Here is an 8187-nt window from a genome sequence, read left to right on the forward strand (position 1 = left end):
ATATCAAAATGCATCTGTTTTGGCACCTATATGGAAAAAAAATGCAAGTGCTTATTTTTAGTCATACAATTATCACTTTATCTTTCAACTGTATATCTGAGTCAAACAGACTATTTTGAGGGCTTAAAGAGTTTAAAAATGTCAATTACACGAAAATGGGATGGGCTGTAAGTTTATCAGGGTATATACACCATCACTAGAGTGGTTATCATCCCATTATTATTAATAGCTCCTTTTTCATGGCCAAATACACCAATAAATTATATGGTGATCTACTCATAAAGGAAGTGAAAGTAAGAGTAAGGATATTTACCAAGTAATGGAGGAATGGTAGTAAGAAAGAAATATCATAAACCAAAAAGAAAAAAAAGAACTAGAATAATGAAAAATGTTAAACATGTTATGAGAATTAACTCCACTAGTTTCAGTAGAGCAGACATGCTCAATAAGGTCAACTGGATGACTCCATACATCAGAGACTAATGGGAAGATTCTTATGTGTCTTCTTGAGAACATGGGGGCTTATTTCCAAGGATAAATACAGAAAGCTGAAAATAGAAACCCACTAAAATTCATGGGAGCTCACTCCTAAATGAATTCTTTCTTGCCAAGACTCTATTTTGCCTTTCTTTTTTTTTAAGATTTTATTTATTTATTTGAGAGAGAAAGAGAGAAATGAGAGAGAGCATGAGAGGAAAGAGGTCAGCAGGAGAAGCACACTCCCTGCTCAGCAGGGAGCCCGATGCGGGACTTGATCCTCGGGCTCCAGGATCATGACCTGAGCTGAAGGCAGTTGCTCAACCAACTGAGCCACCCAGGTGCCCTCTATTTTGCCTTTTGATTATATACACCAGTGTTGTCTTTATGTGCCTGTTGAATCTGAGCTCCTCCCTCTTCAAGGTTTACTTCTTCTGTGCCCCATCCCTAAAACACAGAGAATCAACCAATATTTATAACTCAACCCCTAACCTCATGAGGTAGCTACAAGATGAAACAATAAATATCTCTCTCATATATTTGTACCATAAATTAACTTTGTTAGAAAAAGAAAAAAGAATTTATAGATACTCACATAGCATTTTTATTTTCCCTAATTACATGTAGAAAAATTAGCTAGATTACCTTCATGATAGAATTACCTTCCTAGTCCCTAACAAGGATATGAATGTCCATTTGCTGTTCATGCAAGAAAATGGTAATATGGTCTCTTCCTTTTACAAAGAAGGGGTCTATCAACCATTATAGTAATGAAAAGGGACTGTGGATTAGGCAGGTTAATCTGTATGAGAACTGCAAAACTGTACGACAAGCACAAAACAGAAAGGTCAAATGAATTCCTTATTCAGTTTTTATTCTCATTCTTATTTTTCTGTGCAGGAGAATGATTGGAATTGGTTTTTAGAATGATTTATTTGACAGCTTTGTGGAAAGAATACTCTAGAATCAGAAACCAAATGCAAGAGGAGAAACAAAGATAATTTTTCTTTCAAAAATAATAAAAATAAAGATTTATAGAATTAAGTGTTTTTGTGTGGGAGTGGATGGGAACAAAGGGTGGTATTCTATGTTTTATATATATTTCATCTGGAATTCAAAAAATATATTCAGATTATCATCTGAAAAATCAATGGATGCAAATAACAATTGTGTTAAAGGTAATTTCAGAGTACTAGTGAGTGTTATTTAGAAACTTGATTGCAACTGAGCTTACAGAATGCAAGTTTTTAACAAATTTGACAATAAAATTTTATTTATAAGATAATTTGTTCAAGAAAAGTAGCTGCTGAGAAGTGATTATGGGAATGAAAAAGTTATGAAACAACTGGATGTGATGTTGGTCATGGAAACAGTATTTTATGGAAAACTTCCAAGGTATAAAGCAAACCAGCTAGCAGTGAAAATTCAGAGGGAACAAAGTGAGCAGATAGATACATCCTCAACATAATGGCAACAGAAGCCTTATACTAAGAAACGTGAAGAAAGGGGATTTTTAGAAATAATTTATGCTAAAATATTCATATATATTATCCAACGAAGATACAAAAGAGAATTGATCACTCTAGGCTAACCATATAAATATCTATATATCTAAATATTATATTTATTTGTCAGAGACACCAAGTAGGCTGTTAGAAATTCCAATTTGACAATCAGGAAAAAGGAAAAAAGAAAGCATTATCTTAATAGAGACAACTGCTAAAGACAGAAATAAGGATTATAGTGACAAGGCAGAAAAAAAACAAGGAACTTAAGAAAAATTATTTTAATTAGTGAATCAAATAAATATCAAAAGGTAAGTTATTCATACCAAAACCTTAGAAATATGTATACATAAAGCATTTATAATGTACTCTATATAAATACTTCAGGAAATTAAAGATTCTAATTTATATTTCTCAGAAAAATCTCCTTTTATTTTTTATTTGTTTTGTTTTATTTTGCATAATAGTAGCTACTTATCCTTTCTTTTGCTTTTTCTGCCTTATCTTAATCAGGCTTTTTTGTTTGTTTGTTTGTTTTTTCAATTCTTTAGTTTCCTTTCAGACCTCAGAAAGGGAGAGTTCATAACTTGTCCTATGCCACTCAAATGTCTTTTCCCAAAACCCATTCCAAAGTATTTAAATACCATCTAGTGACACTATGACTCCCAATGTATTAGATGCCAATCTCACCTTCTACTTCCAAGCTATCTGACCTGAATTTTCTCTCTCCAGTGGAATTAATATCCTCTTAGACTACTTACTTCTGTTAGATTACTTAGTAATTAGTAGTAGTAAATTACTAGTAAATTACTTAGTAGGTAAGACTACTTACCTCCGTTCTGGAGTGCTACATAACTTCCATGTACCTGAAAAATCACCCATGACCATTTTCTACTTTGGGGCCTCAGATAAAAAAAACATCTTCAGGAGCGCCTGGGTGGCTCAGTGGGTTAAAGCCTCTGCCTTTGGCTCAGGTCATGATCCCAGGGCGCTGGGATCGAGCCCTGCATCAGGCTCTTTGCTCAGCCGGGAACCTGCTTCCCCACCCCTCCTCTCTGCCTACTTGTGATCTCTGTATGTCAAATAAATAAATGAAGTCTTTAAAAAATTTTAAAAAATAAATAACATCTTCAATGAGAAGTCTACATTGATGATTCTATTCCAAATTAGGTCATGCCCTTTTCCCAGTCATTTTCAAACAATGCACTTCCTTTGTTTCCTTCAAAGCACATATGGCAATCTAAATGTATGTAAGTATGCATCCATTTGTTTATTATTTATTTTCTACTCCCTCCAATGTTTTCTATTTCTGGGATCAAATATATGGTCTGTACATAATGGGGATTTGAGAAAAATGAATGAAAGAAGATATTTGATAGAAAGCTAAAGCCAAGAAAAAATTCCAGTCATAAAAAATACGAACCTAAAACACATACTTGATGGTACTATTATTAGAGAAATTTGCTAGTCTCTAAGCACATTGTAAATAAATGGTAATAATATGGCTACCCTACCAAATACTTCTGCTAACACTGTTGCTACTTTGTGACTACTAATAGAATGTAATTGTACTGGGTATTAACTATATTCCAATCAATGTGCAGGCACAACATAGGGATTACTTCATTTCAATTCTAGAAAGAACCTCAGGATAAAAGTAGTTGTAAATATCATTTTTCAAACTGAGAACAAAACAGGTGATCAGGTAGATTGAGCAATTTATTTAGCTCATAATAACAATAAGAATCAGAAAACCTGACTTCAAGTCTCTATGTTCTTACCTGGTATACTACACTGGTAACATGAAAATTTAAAAAATATATAATATTACATGCAATTTACAGTTTTATATTTAATTAATTAATATTATGGAATACATTTTTTGTGAAATCTAATAATACTCAATACAACTTCTCAAGTCTTAGACTTTATCACTCTCAGTGACTTTTCAATGAAATAGAATTTAATCATGTATTTTTAAAATATTTTAATTTCAATTTATGTAGAATCATCTAAGAAATAAAATCAATCCCAGTGATCTAAATGACAAATACATACTTTATGGTCATTAATATTTTCAATTTGAGTCCCTTGTGGTCAGGAAACACTAAAAAATGATTTCAATCATTTTTAATTAATTAGAAATTCTTTTATGCAGTCTAGATTTGTGAAAGTATGATATACATTTAAAAATACAGTGAGCATTCTTCATAGTTTGAGTTAATTTTCTGTAAATCTTAATCTACTCATGTTGATGGACAGTTATTAATGACTACTGCTTTATTTGTTCTGAGAGATTTGTGAAGAAAACTTTAATTTTCTTTTTCTCTTTTTAATGTTCTGTGAGTTAATATTCCATACATTTTGATACTCTGTTATTAAGTACATAGATATTTAAAATTGCTAAAATTTTACTGCTAAATGAACTCTGTATCAGTAAGAAATGTCACTTTATAGATCTGGTAACATTCCTTATTCTTAGACTTAGATATTAAATGACATATCTCTTTCCATACATTACTTTCCTGTTTTCAAAAGAAACAATAGTTTTTTCTTGAGTATACACACTATGGAAATATTTACCTTTATATATCTAGAGTGTTTAGGTCATTCATATTCATTGTGATGTAGTTGGGTTGATAGCTATCATTTTACTTATTTGTACTTTGTTTCATTACTTTTTAAAACATTTTCTTCTTTTCCTTCCAGAATTTAAATCAATTAAAAAATACTCATTTCTGCATCTCTTTTTCATCCTCACTATTGTCTTACTGGCTATATCTTTTTTTATTTTTTGAAGTGGCTATAAACACACATATATTACACATGGCATTCCACTTTTAAATAACATAAAACCATATATAATGCAAATGTGATAAAGTAATATGTTTTATTTTTCCCCTCCAATTCTTTGTACTACTGTTGTACATTGTATCTTCATGTTACAAACCCTTAATACATTCATTGTTTTTCCTATAAATAATCAATTATTGTTTAAAGACAGTGAAGTGGAAAAAAATATGCTTTTTTTTTTTGGCCCACATATTTGTCATCTTCAGCATTTTAAAAAAATCCTCTTTGGGAGCTGGTCAGTTTTTTATCTAGTAACATTTATTTCTGTGTGAATTGTTTAATATTTCTAATACAGCACATCTGGCAATTCATGCTCTCAGCTTTTGGTTGTTTATAATGTATTGTCTTGCGGTCCCTGGGTGTCTCAGTCAATTAAGCACCAGCCTTTGGCTCAGGCCTGGAGAACCAGGATCAAGTCCTGCGTCAGGTTGCCTGCTCAGTGGAGAGTCTGCTTCTCCCTCTACCCCTCACCCCGCTCTTGTGCTCTCTCTCTTTCTCAAATAAATAAAATTTTTTTTAAAAATTGTATTGTCTTTGTTTCAGAAGTTATTTTTACTAGTTATGAAATACTAGATTGAGAGTTTTGCTTTTTAAACACTTCAGGAGGGGCGCCTGGGTGGCTCAGTGGGTTAAGCCTCTGCCTTCAGCTCGGGTCATGATCTCAGGGTCCTGAGATCGAGCCCCGTGTTGGGCTCTCTGTTCAGCAGAGAGCCTGCTTCCCCCCCCCCCCCACAACCCGTCTGCCTCTCTGCCTACTTGTGATCTCTGCCTGTCAAATAAATAAATGAAATCTTAAATAAATAAATAAATAAACACTTCAGGAGTCTCTTCCATTTTATTTAAACTGGTTAGAGTCCTACAAGAAATCCATAATGATTCCTATCCTGTTTGTCTGTACTAAACTGGTTCTTTCCCCCAACACAGGCTGACTTTTTTTCATTCTTTACCCCGTATGATGTAGCTTAAATTAATTTTTTTATTCGTCTGTTGTTGTGATTCATTGGACTTTGTGGATTTGTGGATTGTGGATTTGTGGGTTATGCTTTCAAAAAAATGTGAAAATTTCTGGCCACTGTTTCTTTAAAAACTATTTTCTGTTCTTCCTTTTTTCTGTTTCCTTCCTCCTCCAGTCACACATATGTTATACTATCCCAATATTACTAATTTTCTGTTTATTTTGTTTACTCATTTTTCTTTATGTGTTTGAAATTGGATGTTTCTGTTACTGTAGTTTTAATTTCAATGCTATTTTCTGTAGTTTGGAGAAAATCTTTGTGACTCTTGATTAGACCAAGATTTCATAGATAAAATACTAAAAGCATGATCCATAGAGATCAAACAGAAAAACAGTACTTCATAAAATTTTGAAAAAAACTTCTCTTCATAAGACAGTGTAAAGGTAATAAAAAGAGAAGGTACAGGCTGGGAGTTAAGTATTGCAGTTAATATATTTAATAAAGAATGTGTAACAAATATTCAAAATTCAGTAGTAAGAAAGAAGAAAATTTAAAAATGGTCCAAAATATTTGACCAAAACTCCATCAAAGAATGCATATAGACGCAAAATAAGCTTATGGATGTAAAAACACACATCATTATTCATTCAGGAAATGTAAATTATTACTACAATGAGATACTATAACACATTCAACTAAAAAAGACTAAAATTAAGAAGACTATCCACACTTAGTGGTGGTGAGGATGTAAAGAAACTGGAAGTCTTTCACTGCTGGTAGGAATGCAAAATACTACAGCTTCCTCGAAAAACAGTTTGGCAGGGATTTATAAAATTAAACACTCAACTACTACATGAGACAGCCATTCCACTTTTGGTATTTATGCAAGAGAAATAAAAGTATATGTCTATAGAAAGACTTTAAAAGACTGTTTATAGCATTCCTATTTGTAACATCTCCAATCTGAAAGTAACTCAGATATACCTTAACATGCAAATTGATAAGCAAACTGTGGTATTATCTATATAATGGAACAATACTCAGAATGAAATCAATTGAAATATTGATATATATTTCAACATGGAAAAAAAATCTCAATGCTGAATGAAAGAAGTCATACAAAAAAGAAACATCGCATAATTTTATTTGTATCATACTCTAGAAATTAATAACTAATCTACTGCGATGGCACATCACTGTTATCTTGGGGATGGAAGGCAGGTGTGAGTATTGCTACAATGAAAAATGGGAGAAAGAGTATAAAAGGAGAAAGGGAAACATATGGACATGATGGATATATGCATTATGATTTCTGTGATGTTTTGCATATACATAAGTATGCCAAAACTTTCCAAATTTTGTAATTTAAAAATACATATTTTGTTGTACATTAGTTATACTTCAATAAAGTTGTTTTCAAAAGATGGCAGTGAAGCAGTGGTTTAATGGGCTGAGGTAAAAGTCTTGAAAAATGAGGAGTATTCATTTGATTATAAAGCTGGTTAATCATCAACATAGCATGAGTGATTTTGAAGGGGTAGGTCAGATGGGAAACTAGATGAGCAAAGGAGAAAATGTCAGTGGGAAATGTGTAAATAGATACAACATTTGTAGAAAATTCCCATGAGAAGCTTACATTTAGATAAATGAATAGAGATCAGATACCAGCAGAAATGAAACTAGGGAATGTTGTTGACATGTTACTGGTTTATTATGAGATGAGAAATCTGAATGCATTGTAAAATGTTGCAGTAGAAAGGCAGATTTAGAAAACCCAGGTAAGATTTAAAAGAAAGTAAATTCTCTTGAAGTCATTGAAAAGATGGGGAAAAGATACTATTTTCATGATGAAAGGATTTGCCTTGGATACAAGAAATAATGAATTCTCATGGTCACTGGAGAGAGGAAGAAGAGCAGAGGATTAGTTATAAAAGACTGAATAAAATGACCAACCTTCTTCATGGAACACTAAGTAATCTCTGGTGTTGGAATTACAGGAAATAATTCTAAGTGAACTGCAAGAACAATTTCCTAAAATGTAGAATTATAGGTAATATTTGTACGTGTATTTTAAGAAATATTTTCCTGAATCTGCTGTAATAAAATATTTCCTTTAAAACTGGTTGTTGTGTGCGCCTGGACAAATTACATAAAATCTTTAAGTCTACTTCTCCACAAACATAAATAAAAATAATAAAGATATGTACATCACAGCTTGTGATGTTAAATTAAATTAAAAATATGAATGTTCAAAATAATAACCACTCTTAAATACTCATGGCAAGAAGAAAGAGGAAGGGCAAATGTCATCTTATTATGCAAATGTAATAAGTGATACACACAATATTTGACATAGGGATTGTGAAGTATTAAAATAAGATTTTAAATTTGTATAT

Source organism: Mustela erminea, chromosome 15 (assembly GCF_009829155.1).
Source record: "Mustela erminea isolate mMusErm1 chromosome 15, mMusErm1.Pri, whole genome shotgun sequence".
NCBI classification, from domain to species: domain Eukaryota; kingdom Metazoa; phylum Chordata; class Mammalia; order Carnivora; family Mustelidae; genus Mustela; species Mustela erminea.